The following is a 12431-nucleotide window of genomic DNA, read 5'->3' as shown; positions in this document are numbered from 1 at the left end:
AAGAATTGGTGAAAATATTGAAGACAATGATTATGCAAAAAGTTCTAAGGTATATCCTTTTGAGATTTGATGCCAAGGTGAACTCACAATAATGGTTCCCACTTTTTTACCACTTTTGACACTGAGATGAACATTTTTAAAATAATCTTCAACTTCCAACAACTATAACTTTTAAACTATTAAGAATTTGAAGATGATGTAAATTAGTGATTTGTAGCATTTTGTCTGTAGATTCTAAATATATATTTTTCAAAAAATTTTGAATTTTTTTTTTGAAATTTTTCCATCTCCCTCGAAAAGTAGTTTTTTACATCAAACTACATTTTTTAAGAGTGACGTGCCTCCCAAAATGCATAACTTTTTTTCTATAAATGATAAAAACACAATTCTTTCGAATTTTGGTTGTTGGAATTATACACTCAGATGAGAATAGTTGATGTTGTCATTGATGGCAACCAACTGATAACATGGTTCACAGGTTACACCGGCACAAACATCATTTACCGGCATCGACAGACACAACAAAGATTATTCTCACCGACATCCATTCTACACCGATAGAAGATCTTATCGACACTCCTAGCCGACATGGAAATTATATTGTTTTATATTGTAATTATATTGTATAGCTGACATGATGTATTGTAAAGACTCATATATGTATGAGATCTTGTAGGTCATTTTGTAAGTAAGTGAAATATGTATAATTAATGAATATAAGCGGTATATGAGAGCGAATATCTGTATATGCATTATGATGTAATTATTTTATGAGCGAATAAGAGTAGATTAGAGCGAAGCAAGGTTTATGGTAGAGGTATCTGACAGAGCTTAAACCGGTACTGAATCCAGCATTGCAGATGCTATTTTGAGCAGTACATTGTCATTGGATTTAATCATCCAATTTTGTAGTCAGTGTGACTCCTTTTTGTGATTGAGCAGTGAGCTCTAGGCTATTGGCCTTCCTGCATATGCAGGCCCCTATTGTATAAGTAATATTTATTCATATTGGCCAGTGAGTAAATATTGTGGGTCACAAATCCCACCGAGGTTTTTCCCCTACCAAGTTTCCTCGCCAAAAAAATCTGTGTTATGGTGTGCATTGATGGTTATACTGTTATTTCTCTTTATTACATTATTACTTGTTTACCGGTATATTAATTTGGGTTATAAAGTTGCAAACAATTTTAAATATTTCATCCACCGGTTAGACATTGATTCACCCCCCCCCTCTCAGTGTCTTTGGGACTGTTCAAGTATCTAACAATTGGTATCAGAGCCTAGTCCTCTATTTGTAGAAGCCTAACAGCTTGAGGAAGATTATGAAACTGGTACCGATGGAAAGTTTAAGACAACAGTTGGAAGGAGCTCTTGAAGATTTTGATGCAGAAAAATTGAAGAATATCAAACTGGAAGATGAACTCAGAACTGCTCGGGAATTTATCAAAGCATTTCAAGATAACCTGGTTATAGCAAAGAATAAGAGAAAAGAACTACATGTGTAACTGCAAATCAAGATCATGAAGAAAAAGAAACTCTCAGAGATATTGTAGACAAATTGAGACAAGAGACAGTAACATGAAGAATGAGATGCAAGATTTAACCATGAGACTATGCAAGGATATTGAAGATAGAAAGAGGAATGTGGAAGATTTGGCCAGAAGACTTAATGAAAGATCAGATGAATCTCAAAGGCTTAGTTATGAAAATGATATGCTTAAAACTGATTTAATTCACATGCAACATGACAAAGAGGAACTTTTGAGACAAGTTAGCACTTTGGAAAGTGATTTGGTCACTGCAAATGAATACAAAGACAAATTCAAGAAGAGTTCAAATAATCTTGATGATATGTTGAAAAGTCAGAAACCTGATGGAGAAACAATTGGACTTGGATTTGAACATGGAGAAATTTTCGGGATTGCAAACAATCATGATCACAACAAATCAGTAAGGAAACCTAATGCTTATAAATTTAATGGGAAATGTTTTAATTGCAACAAATTTGGTCATAGAGCAAATTAGTGCAGATTTAGGAATAATCAGAATACAAACTTACCCACCGGTGAATTTTCCAAATGCAATAAAAATGGTCATAACTCAGACAATTGTAGAATGAATGTGAAATGCTATGTTTGTGGTAGATTTGGACATTTATCTAATCAATGAAAAACTCAAACCGGTCAAGGTTATGGAAAGGCTATTCAGAGAAACAATGTAACTTGTTATGCATGTAACAAGATTGGGCATATTGCAAAATTTGTAGGAGTAAGACTATACGGGCGAACAATAAAGGATCCAATAACAAAGGCAAAGAAAAGGTAACTGAAATCAAGCATGAATTTTCTAAACAACGGATTAGGAAGAGAGATCAGAGAATTGATGAATCTATCTATGCACCGACAGAACAGGGTAATCCTGCACCGACAGGAGATTCTTCATCTAACTAAGGAATAATCCTTAGGGGTAAGGCAACAAATTGAAAATCATGCATTTTACCCTTGGTTGGTGGTAAGAAGTTATATTTATTCTTTACTGACAGATATGTGGAGTTTTCACTTCACCGACGAAGCATTTATTGCAGTTGTAAGTCAATTTTTGGTTATAAAGGCATTGTAACCTCTCATTTCAATTCACCAAGCATCCAAGCATTTGAAGAGAGCAAAATTGAGCAAAGGCATTCTAAAGGTGAAGCAGCAAAGGTCTTTTTAGAGCATTCAAGGATTTCATAGTTAAAAGGTATTTATCTTTCACAATGGCATCTTCATATTCTATTCCTGAATTCGTAGCAAACCCTACCATTGTGGAGAACATTAAACGACCTAGACCTGTTTTCAAGATCATTCCTAAGATAGCAAAACTGGATGACTCTATTGGTGCATTTTCTAAAATCTCGAAGGGAGTCACATTTGTTGAAGACCCTAGGGCATACATACATTGTTACATAGAAAAATTAGGGTCTGAAGATTTGATGAAAATGTACATGAATGTAATCACTGACAAGAATGGGGCAGTGAAACCGGAACATAAGGTAGTTAAGGATTTAGGTTTCATAGATATCCTCCATATGCCATAATTCTCGGATGAAGTTGTCCGCTATGTCCTTAATAGGGTTCATGGAGAATTTATGTGGTTGGACTCAGTATTTAAGATTACCAAGGAAGCTATTAGGGCTGTTACTGGTTTACCCTCCATCGGTTCTAGACCTAACAAGAAGAAGAAAATCCCTAACAAAGAGGTTACGAGCTTAACCAGAGCTACATTTGACAACTGATCACTTAGGGTGAATCATATAAAGGATAAAAAATGTTAAATTTGCTAGAATGGTCATTGGCTATAAAGTTGGTTGTTGGCATATGCACACTCCAATGAGACATTGTAGGTGATTGAAGGTTTTGTCATTGATGGCAACCTTGCAATCTTATGGCACTGACAAGGCATTATACCAGCAAGTTAGTACACTGACATCAGCAGATCACACTCTACACTGGCACTTAGGACACCGACACTGACACAGAGAAAGGAAGTATACCGGCACAGAGGTCGATAGGATTTTGTTATATTATATTTTGTTTATTATTGTAAAACTTTGTAAGCTGACTTGGCATGTTGTAAAATGACTCTTATATATAAAAGAGATCATTGTAGACATTTTTTAATGAAGTAAGGAAGTGAAGAAAGTGATGTATGCGAAATATTAAGGCAGACCTATTATGCGAAATATAGGTTAAAGGGTTTATGTAAGAAACAAAGTAGCAACCGGTACTGGATCAGGCATTATAGATGCTATTGTAAAGAAGTACAAGTTATTGGATTTGTATAATCCACATTGTAAGTCAGTGAGACTTCCCATTGAGTAGTGAGCTCTAGGTAGTTGGCCTTCCCCTATTGTAAGTAATATTCTCTTATTGGCTAGTAAGTGGATATTGTGGGTCACAAATCCCACCGAGGTTTTTCCCACACCAGGTTTCCTTGTTAAATCTTTTTGTTATGGTGTGCTTTTCATGTGGATGTTCTTAATTACGTTTATTGCATTATTTCTTGCATACCAGTACACTGTTATAATATGTTCTGCATGTTTTAAGTTAAGAAATTTTGTACACCAGTTAGATACTGATTCACCCCCCCCTCTCAGTATCGATGGGAATCCTAATATTGGTCATACAAATAGGTTGAATTCTATATCTAGTTCATGCATTCACAGTGCACATGAGATGATATTGAACAATGCAAAGATTGATATTTGTGAATGGTTAAAGGATGAACTGCTAGAGAATTTGCATAAGATCAAAGTTGATAAGAAAGGTGTTGGCAATATTACATTATAATAGATAATGAAAGATTGTTGACATTTCAATAAGGATATTGAGAAGGTTGTTGATGATTATGGACATAACTGATTAAAGATGTTTTACTATCTTGATATTATTATTTTGTCATTGATGTCAAGAAATTGATTTTCTAATTCAGTATGATGTTCCCATATCTTGAGAAGTATGATATGAAGATTATAAAGAAGTCGGTAAAAGACACAGGAAAGAATATGATGAATAAGGGGATAAGTTATTCAATGGGCAACTACTACCGAGTCAGACAATGATGAGATCATGATGTTTTAGATTGTTTTAACATCATACATATGTTGTAAAATGTAAAGGTTAATACTATACTATGTTATCAGGCAAAGAACCTAGTCGATAAACCCTAAGGTTATTGCTATCGGTTAATGAAGGCAGAATGTCTAGCAGTGAAGTTTAGTATTCACCGAGTTACAACCGAAATATAATAGAATGCATTAAATGTTTACATGTGATATCTAATGAAGGAAGCTGATGAGATGAAGCAAATTAAATGATTGGTAAGCCATGTATAAAGATTGTTAAAGAATCTATGGTAAAGAAAGATCGACAGGAAGATCTACAGCTCAGATTGAACCGCAATACCCTTACACAAGTTCCAAGGTGGGGTAAAATGTTTTCAGATCGAAGAATACATTGAACCTAGACAAGATTGAAGATCTGATGGCTATGATTGATCATGGAAAATGTGATCAATGAGATTAAGCGGTTACCTAATTGTTTATAAATAGGAAACTGTTGATAAACAATGTATGCGGGCAAGTGTATGCACAAGGATGCTACATAGTGATTACCGAGCATAGAAGCTTGAAGACCTGTTAGAATAACAGAGTATAGAGCCCAGCAGAGGGACAAGATAAGTCCTATGAATTGATTGTATTGAACAAATAAGAATTTGCTTTAGCATTTTTAGATGTGAAGTTGTAGACATATCTTTATTACTATTATTTTGAGAAGTAGCAGAAAATCTCTTAACCGAGTGGACTTAATAGTCTTATTTGTAAAATCCTCTAGCAAGGTGACATTCTTATTAAGTGTTTGAAATCCTTTAACAAGGTCACTTCTAACAAAGTGAAGATCCTAACAGATCTGAGGGAAATCCCTTAACCGGGTCACATCTAGCAATGTGTTTGTAATCTTTAATAGGATTTGCTTTTAACCGAGCATACTCTAGAAGAGTATACTTCTTAGTGGGTCCGAAATCCCACAGTGGTTTTTCCCTATTTGGGTTTCCACGTTAAATCTGGTGTTATGAGGTTTATATTGTTCATATGCTTTTGAGTTTGCATGTTTGACAGTTTTTGGTTATATGACTGATATATATGTTACCGAGGTTGAATCTGATGTTTTTATGGATGATTAAGTTTGTATGATTCACCCCCCCCTCTCATCTTGTTGGCTATTGGATATGTACTTACATTAAGTATCAGAACTATCAATTGGTATCAGAGATTTGGACTCCGAAAGGAAAGTTTAAAGGCACTTGAGTTAAAGATCCAAAGATGTATAAGAGGGATGCACTGAAGCTGAATAAATCAAGTTTCTCTACATGGTACAAAAGGATGAAACTACATCTATCAGGAGTTGGAGAATATGTTGTATACTATCTGGAGAATGATTTTGTCACACCGAACACCTATCCATTGCCTATGGAAGAGATAAAGGTGAAGCAAGAACATATTCAAGCAATGATTGAAATAACATCTTCATTGACCGACTCAAAGTTTAATGATCTAGAAGGATGTACTGATGCAAAGGCAATGTGGACTAAGCTCATATCTGTATATGGAGGAGATGAACATGTTCAAAGAGCAAAAGTAGATAGTTTAAGAGGACAACTTGAATCTATGAGGATGAATGAAGGTGAGAACATAACCCAGTACAGTACAAGACTAAAGGAGATTGTAAATCAAATCAAAGGAGTAGGAGGAACTATTGAAGAAAAGGATGTAACAAGTAAGTTGTTAAGAACCCTTCTACCTACCTATGCAATCTGAGTCTCTACAATCAATGAATTGAGGTCTGTACCTAATATGCCAGTTTCCTTGGATGCTACTATTGGTAAGCTACATGCATTTGAGTTAAGTAATTTTGATAATAGTGGGTCATCGGTAAATAGAGTTGAATCTGCATTTAGTTCTTTTCATCTGAATGAATCTAATGATTACAATGAAAGAAAGTATAAGTACTCTGAAGGAGATCACAATGGAGCAAGTGAAAGAATTTAGAAGAACATGGAAGAAGTACACAAACTGTATGAAGAAATCAGAAAGCAAGAAGAGTTTGAAGCACTATTGGCCAAAAGGTTACCGAGAGGCAAAGGTAAGTATAAAGGAAAACTACCTTTGAAATGTTTCAATTGTGATAATATTGGACATATGCCTTCTAACTGTCCTGACAAATATTTTACTGAAAAGAGAGATTACCGAGATGACAGACAGAAAGATAACGATTACAGAGGACACCGAGACTTCAGAAGAAGAGATAGAAAGACACACTTAATAGCTGATGAGGAATCTAATGATGATAAATTAGATGAGACAGATATAGAGGAAGTTGTTTATGTGGATATCAAGGATGGATCAGATGAAGAAAGGTATGAAGAAAAAGCCCTAATATCTCACATAAACACTAATGATTATTGGATTATAGATAGTGGATGCTCACATCATATGACAGGAGATAAACACAAGTTTGTTATGTTAGAAGATTATGATGGAGGCTATGCTAGATTTGGTAATGATGCACCATGTCCGGTAAGAGGTAAAGGATCCATAACACTTCTTGATAATGCAAGATGCAATGATGTTTATTGGGTTGAAGGTTTGAAATACAATTTTTTGAGTGTAGCACAACTAAACAATACAGGTTACCGAATAGAATTTCAGAAAGGAATTGTCAAAGTTCATGACAAGAATGGAAAGTTAGCTGCTATCGGGACACAAACAAAAGGTAATACATTTCACCTTGACTCAACTCACAATAAGTGTTTGTATGCAAAGATTGATGATACCTGGTTATGGCATAAAAGGTTTTGTCATGTTAATTTTGATAATCTCATCAAGATAAGTAAGAAGCACCGAGTAAGAGGTCTACCGAGTCTTGAAAAATCTGAGAATGCTATGTGCTGAGGATGCCAGATGGGTAAGATGACAAGATCAAGCTTTACAAGTAAGTCTTACACTTTTAAGGGAATTTTAGATCTTGTGCACACTGATCTTTGTGGTCCTATGAAAGTTCAAAGTTATTATGGTGATAAATATTTCATATTATTTGTGGATGATTATTCAAGGATGATGTCAGTTATGTTTTTAAAAGAAAAATCAGAAGCTTTTCAAATGTTTAAATGGTACAAGGCTAGAGTTGAAAATGAAACAGGAAGACAACTGAAATGTCTTAGATCAGATAGAGGAGGAGAGTTCACATCTGATGAGTTCAACCTATTTTGCAATGATCATGGTATAAAAAGACAAATCTTTGCACCAAGAACTCCATAGCAGAATGGAATAGCTGAAAGAAGAAATAGATCTATTGTGGATTGTGCTAGAACACTAATGATTGAAACGAAAGTTCCAAAAACATTTTGGAGAGAAGCAATAAGCACAACTGTTTACACCTTGAACCGAGTTCAATTGAAGAAAGGTACTTTGAAGACACCTTATGAAATCTGGTATGGCAAGAAACCTAATGTAAGTTATTTTAAGATCTTTGGAAGTAAATGCTATGTTCATAAAGATGATAGAAATGGCAAGTTTGATCAGAAAATTGAAGAAGGAACATTTCTAGGATATTCTTCTAGAAGCAAAGCATTTAAATGTCTGATCAAATCATCTAACAAAATAGTAGAAAGTGCAAATGTGAAAATTGATGAATTTGCAAAAAGAAATGATGAAGGAAATTCCAAAGAACCAGAAGACTATGATGGATTTGTTTATGTGCAATCGAGAAGTCCTACCGAGAAAACTATTGAAGAAAATGAAGAAAATATCTAGTTACCGAGTGATGAAGAAGATCATACAAAACCTATCGAGCCTGTATTAGCCAAGTATGTTAGAAGACATCATGCACCAAGTCAGATTATAGGAGATAAGAATGATCCAGTGATGACAAGGAACAAACTGAGATAGAACACATGTTTGATATCTAAATTTTAACCGAGAATAGTGAAAGAGGCATTTAATAGTGAAGATTGGATAAATACTATGACATAAGAGATTGATCAAATCAAGAAGAATGACACATGGACACTGGTCCCAAGACCGAAGGACAAAAATGTAATCGGTACAAAGTGGATCTTCAGAAACAAGCTAAATGAAAAAGGGGAGGTCATTCAGAATAAAGCAAGATTAGTTTGCAAAGGTTATGCCCAAGAAGAAGGAATTGATTATGGTGAGACTTTTGTACCTGTTTCTAGACTTGAAGGAGTAAGAACATTGTTGTCATATGCTACTTTCAAGGACTTCAAGGTATATCAAATGGATGTCAAATTTGCATTTCTAAATGGAATATTAGAAGAAGTTTTCATTGAACAACCTGAAGGATTTGTTGAAGACAATAATAAAGATCAGGTATGTAAATTGAACAAAGCTTTATATGGTCTGAAACAAGCACCTAGAGCATGGTATGAGAGATTGCACTCTTATTTGATTAAGATTGGTTTTATAAGGACAAGTGAGAACAACAACATGTACATGAAGAATGATGAAAATGGAATACTAATCTCAGCCATATTTGTTGATGATATTATATTTTGTGGAAATGACTCTTTATGCAAGAACTTTGGAAATGAAATGAGCAAAGAATTTGAGATGTCATTAATCGGTGAGATAAAGTATATTATAGGTTTATAGATACTGCAAATGAAAAATGAGATTTTCATACTCAATCCAAGTACATAAAGGAAATCTTGAAGAAATTTGGAATGGAGGATTCAAAACCAATAAGTACTCCTATGAATACCAACTGTAAACTATCAAATAATGATGAATCTGCATCTATGATTGGAAAGTTGCAATATGTTGTTCACAGAAGGCCAGATATAGCACATGCAGTAGGTATTGTTGCAAGATTTTCTGCAGATCCTAAGGAAACACACATGATGGCAATCAAAAGAATTTTCAGATACTTAAAAGGCACTGAAGATTATGGCTTAGTATATCAGAAAGGAAATGATTTTGATTTAAAAGTTTATACTGATGATGATTGGGCAGGAAACATTGATGACAGGAAAAGCACAAGTGGAGGAGCTTTCTTTTTAGGAGAAAGACTAGTGAGTTGGCTTAGCAAGAAACAAGGATGTGTTTCACAGTCAATAGCAGAAGCTGAATACGTTGCTGCAACACTAAATTGTACCAACATTGCATGGATCAAACAACTATTGGAAGGTATAAATGAGAAAGTTACCGAGCCAGTAACTATATTCTATGACAATACTAGTGCCATTAATATTTCAAAGAATCCTATTATGCACTCTAAGACAAAGCACATATCTATCAAATATCATTATCTTAGAGAAGAAAGTGGTGTTGGAATATGTTAGCACAAAGGAGAAAATAGAAGATATCTTCACGAAGCCACTACCAAAGGACACTTTTGAATATCTCAGAAGTAAGTTAGGGGTCCTACCCCTATCTTCTACTCACTGACCGAGTTCAGTGAAAGCATCAATCTGATGACTCTATTGAATATCTTTTGGGAGTTATACACTTTAGAATGTTTTCTAAAAGTGTACTAGAATTAATACTGGAATAATACAGAGAATTATACAGGGAACAAGAATTGAAGACAAATGCTCTAACTGAGAGTCAGTTGATACACAACAGCAGGAAATAACTTCTTACAGAAAGAAATTATGTTTTAGTTCTTTTCTTTTTGGCATTGTTGTCAAAGGGGGAGAAGACCTACCAAGGGGGAGAAGACCTACCAAAGGGGGAGAAGACTAATATATGGGAGAAGACTGAGAGAAGACTACAGATTGAAATAAAGACTAAAAACAGAAGGGAAGTCTAATGTATGGGGGAGAGCATTTCAAGCATTTCAAAATCACAGCAATGCAAATCTTTTAAAGGTCAAATCAATTGGTTTTTCCATCAATGCCAAAGGGGGAGATTGTTGGCAATATTACATTATAACAGACAATGAAAGATTGTTGACATTTCAATAAGGATATTGAGAAGGTTGTTGATGATTATGGACATAACTGATTAAAGATGTTTTACTATCTTGATATTATTATTTTGTCATTGATGTCAAGAAATTGATTTTCTAATTCAGTATGATGTTGCCATATCTTGAGAAGTATGATATGAAGATTATAAAGAAGTTGGTAAAAGACACAAGAAAGAATATGATGAATAAGGGGATAAGTTATTCAATGGGCAACTACTACCGAGTCAGACAATGATGAGATCATGATGTTTTAGATTGTTTTAACATCATACATATGTTGTAAAATGTAAAGGTTAATACTATACTATGTTATCAGGCAAAGAACCTAGTCGGTAAACCCCAAGGTTATCGCTATCGGTTAATGAAGGCAAAATGTCTACCAAGTGAAGTTTAGTATTCACTGAGTTACAACCGAGCTATAACATAATGCATTAAATGTTTACATGTGATATTTAATGTAGGAAGTTGATGAGCTGGAGCAAATTAAATGATTGGTAAGCCGTGTATAAAGATTGTTAAAGAATCTATGGTAAAGAAAGATTGGCGGGAAGATCTACAACTCAGATTGAACCGCAATACCCTTACACAAGTTCCAAGGTGGGGTAAAACATTTTCAGATCAAAGAATACATTGAACCTGGACAAGATTGAAGATCTGATGGCTATGATTGATCATGGGAAATGTGATCAATGAGATTAAGCGGTTACCTAATTGTTTATAAATAGAAAACTATTGATAAACAATGTATGTGGGCAAGTGTATGCACAAGGATGCTACATAGTGATTACCAAGCACATAAGCTTGAAGACCTGTTAGAATAATAGAGTATAGAGCCCAGCAGAGGGACAAGATAAGTCCTATGAATTGATTGTATTGAAAAAATAAGAATCTGCTTTAGCATTTTTAGATGTGAAGTTGCAAACATATGTTTATTACTATTATTTTGAGAAGTAGCAAAAAATCTCTTAACCGAGTGGACTTAACAGTCTTATTTGTAAAATCCTCTAGCAAGGTGACATTCTTATTGAGTGTTTGAAATCCTTTAAGAAGGTCACTTCTAACAAAGTGAAGATCCTAATAGATCTGAGGGAAATCCCTTAACCGGGTCACATCTAGCAATGTGTTTGTAATCTTTAACAATATTTGCTTTTAACCAAGCATACTCTAGAAGAGTATATTTCTTAGTGGGTCCGAAATCCCACAGTGGTTTTTCCCTATTTGGGTTTCCATGTTAAATCTGGTGTTATGAGGTTTATATTGTTCATATGCTTTTGAGTTTGCATGTTTGATAGTTTTTGGTTATATGACTGATATATATGTTACCAAGGTTGAATCTGATGTTTTTATGGATGATTAAGTTTGTATGATTCACCCCCCCCCCCTCTCTCATCTTGTTGACTATTGGATATGTACTTACATTAAGTATCAAAACTATCAATAAGGAACCTTAAAATTTGGAAGCCTATTAGTGTGTTTAATGCTTTACTTTTCAAAAGACATCCTCGGTATAGGACACAAGGATTTTGCCTATGATATTTCTGTTGGAAAACAGATAAAGGAGGTAATTACCAGTATGGGAGCTAATAGTGATGAGTTGGTGAAAGAGTATTTCAAGAATTTCCAAACTAAAATGAAACAGAGGGAAAGGATTCCACAGAGCATCATAGATAAATATGACAAACAAATATTCTTTGTAGTGAAAAGAGATGAAATCTGGATGGAAGCAGTTAGACCTAGAACTATCTGGATTACTAAAATGGGATATGAGGTGGACTCTCACATCTTGGACTCATATGCTAAAATATTCCTAGATGCTCCACCAGAACCAATAGAGAAAATATTTGGTAATGCTGAAACCATTGAAAGTGATGTTGCTATGATGAAGCAGAGGAAGAAAAGAGATAA

Source organism: Cryptomeria japonica, chromosome 10 (assembly GCF_030272615.1).
Source record: "Cryptomeria japonica chromosome 10, Sugi_1.0, whole genome shotgun sequence".
Taxonomy (NCBI): domain Eukaryota; kingdom Viridiplantae; phylum Streptophyta; class Pinopsida; order Cupressales; family Cupressaceae; genus Cryptomeria; species Cryptomeria japonica.
Note: the sequence above shows the minus strand (reverse complement) of the source record.